The sequence below is a fragment of the Rattus norvegicus genome, chromosome 17 (assembly GCF_021556685.1).
Source record: "Rattus norvegicus strain SHRSP/BbbUtx chromosome 17, alternate assembly SHRSP_T2T, whole genome shotgun sequence".
NCBI classification, from domain to species: Eukaryota; Metazoa; Chordata; class Mammalia; order Rodentia; family Muridae; genus Rattus; species Rattus norvegicus.
The window spans coordinates 29,910,191-29,926,374 of record NC_141550.1 but is presented as its reverse complement, the minus strand read 5'-3'; the positions used below and the strand labels follow the sequence as shown (position 1 = coordinate 29,926,374).

Below are 16,184 nucleotides of genomic sequence, written 5' to 3'. Positions count from 1 at the left end.
AATGTGCATAAAGATTTGAAGCATTTTTATACAAGTAAAAGCAGGAAATTTAAAAATCCTTATTTGTCAAATATTCTTGAATAAATGTTAAAACAGTGTCTTAGTTCGGGTTTTATTGCTGTGAACAGACATCATGACCAAGACAACTCTTATAAGGACATTTAATCAGGGCCGGTTCACAGGTTCAGAGGTTCAGTCCATTATCATCAAGGCAGGAACATGGCAGCATCCAGGCAGAGAGCTGAGAGTTCTACATTTTCATCTGAAGGCTGCTAGCAGAATACTGGCTTCTAGGCAGCTAGGATGAGGGTCTTAAGTCCAGGCCCAGGGTGACATACCCACTCCAACAAGGTCACACCTCCTAAAAGTGCCACACCCTGGGCCAAGGATATACAAACCATCATAGAGAGCAACTATGATTTACTAATCAGGAAGCTGCTTTAAATTTGGAACCATATTGCATATTACTATTGCCACAAAATTTAAATGAATTATAGTGCCCCCATTTTATAGTTAAGAAAGGCAGAAGTTGGGTTAGATAGATGGTTAAGGTATTTTTTCAGGGGTCCTGAGTTCAATTTCCTACACCCACATAGCAGCTGACAATATAATGGGATCCAATCCCTCTTCTGGTGTGCAGACAGACAAGCAGACAAATACATCTGAAAGAAATAAATCTTAAAGAAGGGAAGAAAGAAAGGGAGAAAGGAAGGAAGGAAGGAAGGAAGGAAGGAAGGAAGGAAGGAAGGAAGGAGTTACGGTGGATTTAAGAACTACTTTGATAATTGTAGACACCATTCAGAGAACACACACTAAGGACAAAAGGAATAAAACGGGAAGACTTAAAGCACAAAGTGGATCAAGGCAGACACAGAAGCTGCTGTTATGGTTTGAATATGCCCCTCCCCAAAGCATCTAGTTGAAAGCTCAATCCCTGAGAAACCAAGTGGGAAACTGGGGCTAGAAAGGAAGTACTTCTGCCTTGATGTGGCCACTCTTTGTATGGATAAATGTTGTTTGAAACGGTGCTCCTGTTTTCTTCCACCTTTATGTTTTCTTTCTGTCTTCATGGGTGAAACACAGCAATAGGATGTAGTCCCTCACCCTGGAACTTCCCAGTCTAAAAGTACAAAACCATTTTGGTGCTCATCAGAAATTATCCAGTCTTTGATATTCAGTTATCATAGCACAAAACAGAGGTGCCAGAAACATCGGTCTCAACCTAACTTGCTCAGGCCAGTTCACATCTGTAACTCTGCAAGGAGTGGTCGTAAGGACAGAACCATTTGAGCTTGGTATAGAGTAACAGTACCAAGCAACATAAACCCTAGACAGACACTATTGGGCCATGAGCAAAGCTCCTCTTCTTGCAACTTACTTCCTCACCCTTTGAGAATGTTGATCCTAAAATCACTATTGTACACCAAACTTACTCTCTGCTTTGGAACCCCTAACCTGTATCAGTGATTCATCTTATAGTGCCAAATGAGAAATACTCATTCTAGCTGCTGGTGGTGGTGCGTGTGCTCCTTTAATCCCAAGATTCAGGGGGCAGAACTGGGTGGGTCTCTGTGAGTTTGATTGAGGCTGGTTTGGTCTATAGTAAGTTCCAGGTCAGCCAGAGCTTTATAAGGAGATACTGTCCCACAAAAAGAAATGTAAGTTCTGAAGTAGTTGTGATGGATTATCTTCATTAAAAAAAAAAAGAGAGATCGGGGCTGGGGATTTAGCTCAGTGGTAGAGCGCTTACCTAGGAAGCGCAAGGCCCTGGGTTCGGTCCCCAGCTCCGAAAAAAAGAACCAAAAAAAAAAAAAAAAAAAAAAAAAGATCATTAACAAGAACATGGCAAAAAGTGCTGGATATTCTACCCTAAATCTTAACTACGGTTATCACTGCAAAAGTGGAGTCAGGAAGGGGCTTCTATTTTCACTTTGTGCCTTTGGAAAAGGGAGCCTAGTATAGCATGTGAGATGCAGACACGGCCAAACCAAGTGATTTCCATGGTGCACTTGCTAGCCAGCTCTATGAACTTACGGCGCTAACCAACAGAAAAATGACATAAGATGCTGATCCTTGTGTTAGTCAAACTTTGTTTATTGGAACAAAAATCTGACAGGAAGAATGTAAAAGAGAAAGGACTTATTTTGTTCCCAGGTTTCAGAGTGTTTGGTCTGTGGCTATCTGGCTTCCGCGAAGAGCCTATGACTAGATTAAACATTACTTAGATCAGAGCCCTCAGGATCTAGTAACCCTTGGAGATACTCTCTTGGACACAGCGAGAAGGTGTGCTTCAGTACTCTCTTTGGTGCGTCTCAATCCAATCAAGCTGACAATCAAGATTTAAAAAAAAAAAAACAACCTGTATTTACTTAGAAGCATTGAATGTCAACAAAACAGCCTTGATTACTTTTTCAATTTCAGAGCAGTATTCAGTTAACAGAACAATTATCTTCATATAAGCTGCATCAGAGACAACTGAAGATGAAAGAAAAAAAAACCCAAATAAAACCAAAGGAAAAACAAAACAAAACAAAACAAAAAAAAAAAAAAAACCCCAAAAACCAAAAACCAAACTACTGTCCCCATATATAAATAATTTGTGCTGTGCACCAACAAGAACCTGCTTTAAATTTCCATGCCAATTGACAACCCCCAGACTGTACCAGGCAAGGTTAGTGGCTATTGAGAACACGACCAGGACAGGGCTATCTAAAGACACATTTGGTAGTGTGTTAACTATACAAAAAAGGCACCGGACAGTTTAAAAACAAATCTTACACAGCCTTACATTTCATTTTTTTTTTCTTTAAAAGGAGTGAGTTATGTACAGGGGCGATAAATGCTTTTGTAGACAAGAAAAAAACTGCGGTGGAACCAACTTATTCATAGTCATCTTTTTCACCTTCACCTTCCTCTTCTTCATCCTCTTCATTTTCCTTACGGTCTTCCTCGTCCTTCTTTTACTTGCTCTTTTCAGCCTTGATAACCCCCTTTCTCAGTGCATCAGGTTTCCCTTTAGCTCTGTAGGCAGCAATATCCTTCTCGTACTTCTCCTTCAGCTTGGCGGCCATCTTCCCATAGGGCTGCTTGTCATCCGCGGCAGCGTTGTTCCACATCTCTCCTCGTTTCTTTGCAACATCACCAATGGATAAGCCAGGATGCTCGCCTTTGATTTTTGGGCGCTACTCAGAACAGAACAAGAAGAAGGCCGACGGAGGCCTCTTGGGGTCATTGGGGTCCTTGAACTTCTCTTTGGTCTCCCCTTTGGGAGGGATGTAGGCTTCCATTTCTCTTTCATAACGAGCCTTGTCAGTCTTTGCCTTATCTTCAAATTTCCCCTTTTTTTTAGCAGACATGGTCTTCCACCTCCCTGAGCACTTCTTGGAGAACTCTGAGAAGATGACAGAAGCATCCACGTGATTCTTCTTGTGCTCCTCCCAGCAGGTTTGCACAAAGAATGCATATGAGGACATTTTGCCTCTCGGCTTCTTAGGATCTCCTTTGCCCGTGTTTACTGGATTTTCCTCAGCGAGTCCGCGAGGCACAGAGTCGCCCAGTGCCGGTTCAGCTCTTGCTTGCCCTGGCGCTGTCTCTACGGAGCTCGATGTACTGCCAAAATTAGCCATTTTATTGTTATTATTATTATTATTACTACTGCCTTTTTTTCTTTTGAGAGAGCATCTCACGCTGTAGCCGGCTTGGCCTAGAACTCATCGTGTAGCTGAAACTGGCTATGAACTCAGGGTAATCTTCCTACATAGGTCTCTAAAGTGCTAGGATTATAGGTGTGAGCTATAACACTAGTTATAACCACCATGATTGTTAAAATTAAAAACTCTTTCATAAAAATATATTTGTGTGATATTTTTTACAAATAAAAACACATTTAGAATCCATATAATTGATAATATCAATATTCAAAGAATTCCAAACTAATAACAGATAAAAAAAGAACAATAGGTAAAATACATGGTCATTGCAAGATGAGAGTAAACACATGGAGAAAATCTAAGCCTCGTTAGTGTCAAAAAAGTGTCAGTGGAGACAAAACCAGGATAATTTTTTGACCCTCTTTTAAATGAAAATATTTCTCATGATCATTCCCAATTTGTGTTTGCTAAGCTTTCTTATCGGTTCCTTTGTCTGTATAGCTTTATTGACCAGATTGACCAGATGGTACAGAGGTGTTAATCACAGAATCTCTTATCATTTCCGGGAGAGTTTAAATTGGCACCAACACCTCTGGGAAATACTTAGAACTATTTATGCATAGCTACAGAACTTATCAAACCTGGAAATGTTCTCCTTAACTCAAGTCCAAAAGAAATGATCATTTAAGCACAACAGAAAGCCAGAATAACCTAGAGATGATTTAAATGTTTATTAGAGGAAGAATACAAAATAACTTCTGGCATATTCACAGAATGGCATGGTATCCAAAGATTCCCACATTCTTGAAAGATTGTATATAGAATGGTTCTTCTTCAAAAAGAACTAAAATAAAAAAGATTTAAAATAACAATATTTAGGAAACAAAAATGAAAAGTAAGTTCTTTCAGTCAAAGAAATAATGGCAGAAAAGAAAAGAAAACAAAAAAGAAAGGCATGAAGGTGTGTTAGGTTCCAAAGACTGAAGAATGGTTGGCCTGGTTGAATGGGATAGCAGTTTCCTAGATCCTCAAGCAGCATCATTAAATATGTGAAAGGTAAGCACAGGCCTACACCGATGGTTACTGTGAGTGTGCCAACAAAGGCCGGTGTGGATTGCCGATAAAAATCTGTCCCAACCCTGAGGTCATGGATTTCTACCTCTGTGTAGAACTTGAAGGATGTCTTTAAAAGGCTCAACTCACAACTTACAATCTCAGATTAAAAGTTTCTTAAAATACAGGTTAGTTATGAGGAAAAGGTTTAAAAAAAGAAATCTGGCTATATTGAGCATCTTCTTTTCAAGTTGGGGAAGATGAGATACTGATTTATGGCAAAATACACAGCTAGTAAAAATATAAGCATAACAGATTCAAAAAGAGAATCTGGTCAATAGACTTATACAGGCAAAGGTAACAATAAGAAAACTCATTGTTGGTGGGATTGCAAACTGGTACAACCACTCTGGAAATCAGCCTGGAGGTTCCTCAGAAAATTAGACATTCTACTACCCGAGAACCCAGCTATACCTCTCCTGGGCATATACCCAAAAGATGCCCCAACATATAACAAAGACACATGCTCCACTATGTTCTCCACTATGTTCATAGCAGCCTTATTTATAATAGCCAGAAGCTAGAAAGAACCCAGATGCCCTTCAACAAAGGAATGGATACAGAAAATGTGGTACATCTACATCAAAAACAATGACTTCATGAAATTCATAGGCAAATGGAATGAACTAGAAAATATCATCCTGAGTTAGGTTACTCAATCACAGAAAAACACACATGGTATGTACTCATTGATAAATGGATATTAGTCAAAATGCTCGAATTACCCAAGATGCAATCCACAGACCACAGGAAGCTCAAGAAGGATGACCAAAATGCGGATGCTCCCACTCCTTCTTAAAAGGGGGAAAAATATCCATAGGAGGGGATATGGAAGCAAAGTTTAGAGCAGTGACTCAAGGAACGGCCATTCAGAGCCTGACACACATGTGGCCCATAGATATACAGTCACCAAAACTAGATAAGATTGATAAAGATAGAAAATGCATGCTGAAAGGGACCAGACATAGATTTCTCCTGAGAGACACATCCAGAGCATGTCCAATACAGAGATCAATGCTAGCAGCAAACCACTGAACTGAGAACAGAACCCTCTTGGGGGGAATTAGAGGAAGTATTGAAAGAGTTGAAGGAGCTTGCAATCCCACAAAAACAACAATGCCAACCAACCAGAGCTTCCAGGGACTAAACCACTACTGAAAGACTATACATGAACTGACCCAGGGCTCCAACTGCATATGTAGCAGAGAATAGCCTTGTTGGGGCACCAGGGGAAGGGAAAGCCCTTGGTCCTGCCAAGGTTGAACCCTCAGTGCAGGGGAATATGGGGGGGGTATACTAAGGGGGATGTATAGGGGCAACACCCATATGGGGGAGGGGGAGGGGAGGGGATGGGGGCTTATAGACAGGAAACCGCGAAGGGAAATAACGTTTGAAATGTAAGTAAAGAAATATGTCTAGGCAGCTCTCTGCCCCCAGACCCTGTGAGAGAGAGACCCAACCGCCTGGTCAGGTGGGCACTCCTGAGGCTGCAGAGTGGAAGAGACCACCAACACTGCTCACCCCTGCCCACATCCCTGGCCCAAGAGGAAACTGTATAAGGCCTCTGGGCTCCCGTGGGGGAGGGCCCAGGAGCGGCAGGACCCCTGTGCCTGAGACACCACCAGAACCAGAAGGAAACAGACCGAATAAACAGTTCTCTGCACCCAAATCCCGTGGGAGGGAGAGCTGAACCTTCAGAGAGGCAGACAAGCCTGGGAAACCAGAAAAGACTGCTCTCTGCACACACATCTCGGACGCCAGAGGAAAAAGCCAAAGACCATCTGGAACCCTGGTGCACTGAAGCTCCCGGAAACGGCGGCACAGGTCTTCCTGGTTGCTGCCGCTGCAGAGAGCCCGTGGGCAGCACCCCACGAGCGAACTTGAGGCCCGGGACCACAGGTAAGACCAACTTTTATGCTGCAAGAAAGCTGCCTGGTGAACTCAAGACACAGGCCCACAGGAACAGCTGAAGACCTGTAGAGAGGAAAAACTACACGCACGAAAGCAGAACACTCTGTCCCCATAACTGACTGAAAGAGAGGAAAACAGGTCTACAGCACTCCTGACACACAGGCTTATAGGACAGTCTAGCCACTGTCAGAAATAGCAGAACAAAGTAACACTAGAGATAATCTGATGGCGAGAGGCAAGCGCAGGAACCCAAGCAACAGAAACCAAGACTACATGGCACCATCGGAGCCCAATTCTCCCATCAAAACAAACATGGAATATCCAAACACAACAGAAAAGCAAGATCTAGTTCCAAAATCATTTTTGATCATGATGCTAGAGGACTTCAAGAAAGACGTGAAGAACTCCCTTAGAGAACAAGTAGAAGCCTACAGAGAGGAATCGCAAAAATGCCTGAAAGAATCGCAAAAATCCCTGAAAGAATTCTAGGAAAACATAAATAAACAAGTAGAAGCCCATAGAGAGGAGACACAAAAATCCCTGAAAGAATTCCAGGAAAACATAAATAAACAAGTAGAAGCCCATAGAGAGGAGACACAAAAATCCCTGAAAGAATTCCAGGAAAACACAATCAAACAGTTGAAGGAATTAAAAATGGAAATAGAAGCAATCAAGAAAGAACACATGGAAACAACCCTGGATATAGAAAACCAAAAGAAGAGACAAGGAGCTGTAGATACAAGCTTCACCAACAGAATACAAGAGATGGAAGAGAGAATCTCAGGAGCAGAAGATTCCATAGAAATCATTGACTCAACTGTCAAAGATAATGTAAAGCGGAAAAAGCTACTGGTCCAAAACATACAGGAAATCCAGGACTCAGTGAGAAGATCAAACCTAAGGATAATAGGTATAGAAGAGAGTGAAGACTCCCAGCTCAAAGGACCAGTAAATATCTTCAACAAAATCATAGAAGAAAACTTCCCTAACCTAAAAAAAGAGATACCCATAGACATACAAGAAGCCTACAGAACTCCAAATAGATTGGACCAGAAAAGAAACACCTCCCGTCACATAATTGTCAAAACACCAAACGCACAAAATAAAGAAAGAATATTAAAAGCAGTAAGGGAAAAAGGTCAAGTAACATATAAAGGGAGACCTATCAGAATCACACCAGACTTCTCACCAGAAACTATGAAGGCCAGAAGATCCTGGACTGATGTTATACAGACCCTAAGAGAACACAAATGCCAGCCCAGGTTACTGTATCCAGCAAAACTCTCAATTAACATTGATGGAGAAACCAAGATATTCCATGACAAAACCAAATTTACACAATATCTTTCCACAAATCCAGCACTACAAAGGATAATAAATGGTAAAGCCCAACATAAGGAGGCAAGCTATACCCTAGAAGAAGCAAGAAACTAATCGTCTTGGCAACAAAACAAAGAGAATGAAAGCACACAAACATAACCTCACATCCAAATATGAATATAACGGGAAGCAATAATCACTATTCCTTAATATCTCTCAATATCAATGGCCTCAACTCCCCAATAAAAAGACATAGATTAACAAACTGGATATGCAACGAGGACCCTGCATTCTGCTGCCTACAGGAAACACACCTCAGAGACAAAGACAGACACTACCTCAGAGTGAAAGGCTGGAAAACAACTTTCCAAGCAAATGGTCAGAAGAAGCAAGCTGGAGTAGCCATTCTAATATCAAATAAAATCAATTTCCAACTAAAAGTCATCAAAAAAGATAAGGAAGGACACTTCATATTCATCAAAGGAAAAATCCACCAAGATGAACTCTCAATCCTAAATATCTATGCCCCAAATACAAGGGCACCTACATACGTAAAAGAAACCTTACTAAAGCTCAAAACACACATTGCACCTCACACAATAATAGTGGGAGATTTCAACACACCACTCTCATCAATGGACAGATCATGGAAACAGAAATTAAACAGTGATGTCGACAGACTAAGAGAAGTCATGAGCCAAATGGACTTAACGGATATTTATAGAACATTCTATCCTAAAGCAAAAGGATATACCTTCTTCTCAGCTCCTCATGGTACTTTCTCCAAAATTGACCATATAATTGGTCAAAAAACGGGCCTCAACAGGTACAGAAAGATAGAAATAATCCCATGCGTGCTATCGGACCACCACGGCCTAAAACTGGTCTTCAATAACAATAAGGGAAGAATGCCCACATATACGTGGAAATTGAACAATGCTCTACTCAATGATAACCTGGTCAAGGAAGAAATAAAGAAAGAAATTAAAAACTTTTTAGAATTTAATGAAAATGAAGGTACAACATACCCAAACTTATGGGACACAATGAAAGCTGTGCTAAGAGGAAAACTCATAGCGCTGAGTGCCTGCAGAAAGAAACAGGAAAGAGCATATGTCAGCAGCTTGACAGCACACCTAAAAGCTCTAGAACAAAAAGAAGCAAATACACCCAGGAGGAGTAGAAGGCAGGAAATAATCAAACTCAGAGCTGAAATCAACCAAGTAGAAACAAAAAGGACCATAGAAAGAATCAACAGAACCAAAAGTTGGTTCTTTGAGAAAATCAACAAGATAGATAAACCCTTAGCCAGACTAACGAGAGGACACAGAGAGTGCGTCCAAATTAACAAAATCAGAAATGAAAAGGGAGACATAACTACAGATTCAGAGGAAATTCAAAAAATCATCAGATCTTACTATAAAAACCTATATTCAACAAAACTTGAAAATCTTCAGGAAATGGACAATTTCCTAGACAGATACCAGGTATCGAAGGTAAATCAGGAACAGATAAACCAGTTAAACAACCCCATAACTCCTAAGGAAATAGAAGCAGTCATTAAAGGTCTCCCAACCAAAAAGAGCCCAGGTCCAGACGGGTTTAGTGCAGAATTCTATCAAACCTTCATAGAAGACCTCATACCAATATTATCCAAACTATTCCACAAAATTGAAACAGATGGAGCCTTACCGAATTCCTTCTATGAAGCCACAATTACTCTTATACCTAAACCACACAAAGACACAACAAAGAAAGAGAACTTCAGACCAATTTCCCTTATGAATATCGATGCAAAAATACTCAATAAAATTCTGGCAAACCGAATTCAAGAGCACATCAAAACAATCATCCACCATGATCAAGTAGGCTTCATCCCAGGCATGCAGGGATGGTTTAATATACGGAAAACCATCAACGTGATCCATTATATAAACAAACTGAAAGAACAGAACCACATGATCATTTCATTAGATGCTGAGAAAGCATTTGACAAAATTCAACACCCCTTCATGATAAAAGTCCTGGAAAGAATAGGAATTCAAGGCCCATACCTAAACATAGTAAAAGCCATATACAGCAAACCAGTTGCTAACATTAAACTAAATGGAGAGAAACTTGAAGCAATCCCACTAAAATCAGGGACTAGACAAGGCTGCCCACTCTCTCCCTACTTATTCAATATAGTTCTTGAAGTTCTAGCCAGAGCAATCAGACAACAAAAGGAGATCAAGGGGATACAGATCGGAAAAGAAGAGGTCAAAATATCACTATTTGCAGATGACATGATAGTATATTTAAGTGATCCCAAAAGTTCCACCAGAGAACTACTAAAGCTGATAAACAACTTCAGCAAAGTGGCTGGGTATAAAATTAACTCAAATAAATCAGTTGCCTTCCTCTATACAAAAGAGAAACAAGCCGAGAAAGAAATTAGGGAAACGACACCCTTCATAATAGACCTAAATAATATAAAGTACCTCGGTGTGACTTTAACCAAGCAAGTAAAAGATCTGTACAATAAGAACTTCAAGACACTGAGGAAAGAAATTGAAGAAGACCTCAGAAGATGGAAAGATCTCCCATGCTCATGGATTGGCAGGATTAATTTAGTAAAAATGGCCATTTACCAAAAGCAATCTACAGATTCAATGCAATCCCCATCAAAATACCAATCCAATTCTTCAAAGAGTTAGACAGAACAATTTGCAAATTCATCTGGAATAACAAAAAACCCAGGATAGCTAAAGCTATCCTCAACAATAAAAGGACTTCAGGGGGAATCACTATCCCTGAACTCAAGCAGTATTACAGAGCAATAGTGATAAAAACTGCATGGTATTGGTACAGAGACAGACAGATAGACCAATGGAATAGAATTGAAGACCCAGAAATGAACCCACACACCTATGGTCACTTGATTTTTGACAAAGGAGCCAAAACCATCCAATGGAAAAAAGATAGCATTTTCAGCAAATGGTGCTGGTTCAACTGGAGGTCAACATGTACAAGAATGCAGATCGATCCATCCTTATCACCCTGTACAAAGCTTAAGTCCAAGTGGATCAAGGACCTCCACATCAAACCAGACACACTCAAACTAATAGAAGAAAAACTAGGGAAGCATCTGGAACACATGGGCACTGGAAAAAATTTCCTGAACAAAACACCAATGGCTTATGCTCTAAGATCAAGAATCGACAAATGGGATCTCATAAAACTGCAAAGCTTCTGTAAGGCAAAGGACACTGTGGTTAGGACAAAACGGCAACCAACAGATTGGGAAAAGATCTTTACCAATCCTACAACAGATAGAGGCCTTATATCCAAAATATACAAAGAACTCAAGAAGTTAGACCGCAGGGAAACAAATAACCCTATTAAAAATGGGGTTCAGAGCTAAACAAAGAATTCACAGCTGAGGAATGCCGAATGGCTGAGAAACACCTAAAGAAATGTTCAACATCTTTAGTCATAAGGGAAATGCAAATCAAAACAACCCTGAGATTTCACCTCACACCAGTGAGAATGGCTAAGATCAAAAACTCAGGTGACAGCAGATGCTGGCAAGGAATTGGAGAAAGAGGAACACTCCTCCATTGTTGGTGGGATTGCAGACTGGTAAAACCATTCTGGAAATCAGTCTGGAGGTTCCTCAGAAAATTGGACATTGAACTGCCTGAGGATCCAGCTATACCTCTCTTGGGCATATACCCAAAAGATGCCTCAACATATAAAAGAGACACGTGCTCCACTATGTTCATTGCAGCCTTATTTATAATAGCCAGAAAATGGAAAGAACCCAGATGCCCTTCAACAGAGGAATGGATACAGAAAATGTGGTACATCTACACAATGGAATATTACTCAGCTATCAAAAACAACGAGTTTATGAAATTCGTAGGCAAATGGTTGGAACTGGAAAATATCATCCTGAGTGAGCTAACCCAATCACAGAAAGACATACATGGTATGCACTCATTGATAAGTGGCTATTAGCCCAAATGCTTGAATTACCCTAGATCCCTAGAACAAACGAAACTCAAGACGGATGATCAAAATGTGAATGCTTCACTCCTTCTTTAAATGAGGAAAAAGAATACCCTTGGCTGGGAAGGGAGAGGCAAAGATTAAAACAGAGACTGAAGGAACACCCATTCAGAGCCTGCCCCACATGTGGCCCATACATATACAGCCACCCAATTGGACAAGATGGATGAAGCAAAGAAGTGCAGACCGACAGGAGCCGGATGTAGATCGCTCCTGAGAGACACAGCCAGAATACAGCAAATACAGAGGCGAATGCCAGCAGCAAACCACTGAACTGAGAATAGGTCCCCCGTTGAAGGAATCAGAGAAAGAACTGGAAGAGCTTGAAGGGGCTCGAGACCCCAAAAGTACAACAATGTCAAGCAACCAGAGCTTCCAGGGACTAAGCCACTACCTAAATACTATACATGGACTGACCCTGGACTCTGACCCCATAGGTAGCAATGAATATCCTAGTAAGAGCACCAGTGGAAGGGGAAGCCCTGGGTCCTGCTAAGACTGAACCCCCAGTGAACTAGACTATGGGGGGAGGGCGGCAATGGGGGGAGGGTTGGGAGGGGGACACCCATAAGGAAGGGGAGGGGGGAGGGGGATGTTTGCCCGGAAACCGGGAATAACACTTGAAATGTATATAAGAAATACTCAAGTTAATAAAAAAAAATAATAAAAAAAATTTTAAAAAAAAGAAATATGTCTAATAAAAATTTTTAAAAAAAGAAGGGCAAGCAAGCAACCATCAGGACAGATGTCAACTACCACTATCAGTGTGTGAGAATTAAAAGAAGGGAAACAAATCCAGACATAGTGGTTGATGCTTTTAATCCCAGCATTTGAGAGACAGAGGTAGGAGGCTCTCTGTGAGTTCGAGGCCAACCAAAGCTACATAGTCAGATTGTGTCTTGAAAAACAAAAACAAAAACAAAAACAAAAACAAAAACAAACAACAGAGGTAAAACAAACCTTCAATGTTATTATTTTACTTATTGATTTAAAAAGTTTTAAAACTTGCCCAAATTAAGAGATGCCATTTGAGAAAGTAACATTAATAAAGTATTCATATATATTTATTTAATTAGCTTTAGGACGTACATAAACAGATTGGTCAGTATATAAATGTACATGGCTTAGTTAAAAAGTACAAGTTGCCACAGAGTAATGGCCTATTCTTTCCTTTCCAGATTCCACGTAGAGACTTCCTAAAGTAAAAAGTTTCTATAGATTGACAGGTTCAGAAAACACACATCATCTTTCCATACTGCAAAGCCTTTAAAGCAAGCTTCTAGAATTCAGACACTTAAGTACTGATTCAAGGCCAAACATTTAATCAACAGGCTCTGATCTTTCAGACCTCAGGGGTTAACAAAACCTACTTTAGACCATATAAGACAACCTAGGAACGAAGCAAACTGTAATCATGTACCATCTTCCCCTCTTCTTTTTGAATATTTCCGTTTTTACAAGACAGGCCAACGGGTGCTGAGATTACATGGTAAGAGCGACATCGCACTGGTCCTTTACTGCCCTCTGATGGAAGACGTACATAGATACACCAAAGCTTCCACCAGTAACTGCAGGCTCCGTTGCCATAGAGGACGTATGCTAGCTGTCCTTAGCTTTACATGTAGATGATGTTTTATAACAATGCACTTAAGACATATGAGGGTTACAACGAGTATTTATAGAACTGAGGTGCAACTTTACTGATATTTGATATTTACCTAAATGAGTAATCATTCTACAAAATAATCTTTTCAGGGGCTGGCGAAGTGGGTTGGCAGTTAAGAGCATTTGCTGCTCTTGCTGAGGACCCAGGTTGGGTTCCCAGCATACACATGGACACTCACAACCATTTATAGCTCCATTTCTGGGGGATCCAACACCCTCTTCTGGTCTCCATGAGCATAGCACACAGACATATGTGCAAGTAAACACTCATGCATAAAGTGAATAAATCTTTTTTTAAAAAAATCTTTGTAGCATATAGATTCATATCTACCACACTTACATCATATTATATTAAATTACATCATCTAGTCAATTTATACACAGGAAGGTAGACATTGATGATATTAACTAAAACTTCAGCTTAATTGTTTGTTTTGAGCACCATTGCCTTTTTAAAGCTGAAATGGAACAAACAATAAAAGTGAATGTTTGAGGGGTTTTCTAATTGCCTTTTCTTTAGTCTGTTGGCTGTGCCCATAATCTCTCTTAGGGAAGACCAAGTAACCTGACCTTTGGAATGAGCAGGTTTAATCGGTTCTCAACAAAGTCTATGAAGAATCTACATATCAGGCGCCTACTACAAAATTAAAAAAGAAAAACTTGCTGGGATAAACATAAAAAATATTTCTTGGATGCTGAGTCTGTTTTCTCAACCAATGCCGATGTGTCCATGCTGGTTTCCTCCAGGGCTTTGCTTGTTACTCATCTCCTTCCTGCTTTCTTTTAAGTGATTTATTTTATTCTCTTGAGGTTTCGTATGTGTGTTTTACTCCTCCATGTTTGCACTGACATCACAATAATCAAAGCTCTTATTTTCTTCCATCATTTCACCAAATGAATTTTATGATTACCTGGCTCTGTATTGCCAGAACCCAGGCACAGAATGGTAGAAGAAATGTGGTCTGATCACAAAATCATTTGTAGTCTAGTGAAACAGAAACAAATGTACAAATGAACATAGTGGCTGCTAAGATGTCTCCTCCAAACCATGTGCAAAAGATGTGGCTGCTACCTGGGAGTTTGGAGGTACTGACTAGATCCTAAGGCTCTCACTTCATTTAATGATTACTCTTCTGATGGGTTCACAGTTAGATGGGCTCGTTGGAGGCAATAGAAACTTAAAAGGTAGGGCCTAGGTAATGGAGTTGATCTTTGGGGATGACATCCTGTTTGTGCCTACCCCTTGTCTGTCTCTCCCAATCCCCCTTCTCCCCTACTTCTGACTACAGTGGGACAAATTGTTTCATTCTAGTACACTCTCTCCACCCTAATGTTCTGCCTCACCACACACCCAGAAACAAGGACCCAAAGGTGGCATTCAAAATCCATGAGACTAACCCAAAATAGATCTTTCCTACTGTGCTCGTTTGAATAGGTATGGTCCACACAAACTCATGGGTTTGAATGCTTGGCCACAGGGAGTGGCACTATTAGGAGGTGTGACCTTGTTGGAGTAGGTGTGGCCTTTTTAGAGAAAGTGTGTCACTGTGAAGGTGGGCTTTGAGGTTTATATATATGGGCTTTGAGATACACACACACATACAGGCATGCTCAAGATCTGCTTACTTCTGATCAAGATGTAGAAATCTTGGCTCCTCCAGCACTGTGTCTGCCTACACACTGTCCTGTTTCCTGCCATGATGATAATGGACCAAACTTCTGAAATGGTAAGCCAGCCCCAATTAAATCTCTTCCTTTATAAGAGCTGCCGAGGTCATAGTGTCTCTTTACAGCAATAAAACCCATACTAAGACACCTATTGAATCAATTTCTTTTCTTATTTCTGTGACAAAGTATCTAACAAAAGTGACTTAAGGAACGAAGGGAACTGTGGGAAGGCAAGGGAACAGGAGTCTAGGCAGCCAGTCATATTGCATTGTACAGACAGGGACCAGAGAGAGACAAATGCTTATGCTCAGTTTGTTTTCTCCTTTTTATCCAGCCCAGAACCCCAGCTTATAGAATGGTAATACCCAATTTAGGCAGAGTTTTCCCACATCAATTAACCCAAAATAGACAATTTCTTATAGACACATCTTAAGACCTGTCTCCATAGCGATTCTGAATATTTTCCAGTGGTCAATCAAAGTTAACTAATACACGCACGCGCACACACACACACACACACACACACACACACACACACACACACACGGACACACTTCCTTTTACTGACCACCCCAGCTGCAGCCCAGTGTTTTATTAGGAAAACAACAGATTACTTTAAGGAAAGTATAGGAAAGATAGGCCCATGTGTATATTGGGACCAGAAGGAAGTCTACCATATGGATAAGAGTTCTCATGGAACTGATATTTAAGACAGTGTCTGAAGAATGAGTTGGGAACAATGAAGAGAACTATGTGGAAGAGAAATAAGAGAAACTGTAGGCCTTCAGGGAAGAAAATGTATAGCTT

General features: G+C 40.6%; 1 pseudogene across 1 annotated transcript; it reads right to left on the bottom strand.

Moving 5' to 3' along the window:
- Positions 1–2,070: 2,070 nt before the first annotated feature.
- Positions 2,071–3,958, bottom strand: Hmgb1-ps2 (high mobility group box 1, pseudogene 2; annotated as a pseudogene). Its single transcript, NR_024023.1, is given in 1 exon segment — positions 2,071–3,958. The product of NR_024023.1 is annotated as a high mobility group box 1, pseudogene 2 (transcript).
- Between the last annotated feature and the right edge of the window lie 12,226 nt (positions 3,959–16,184).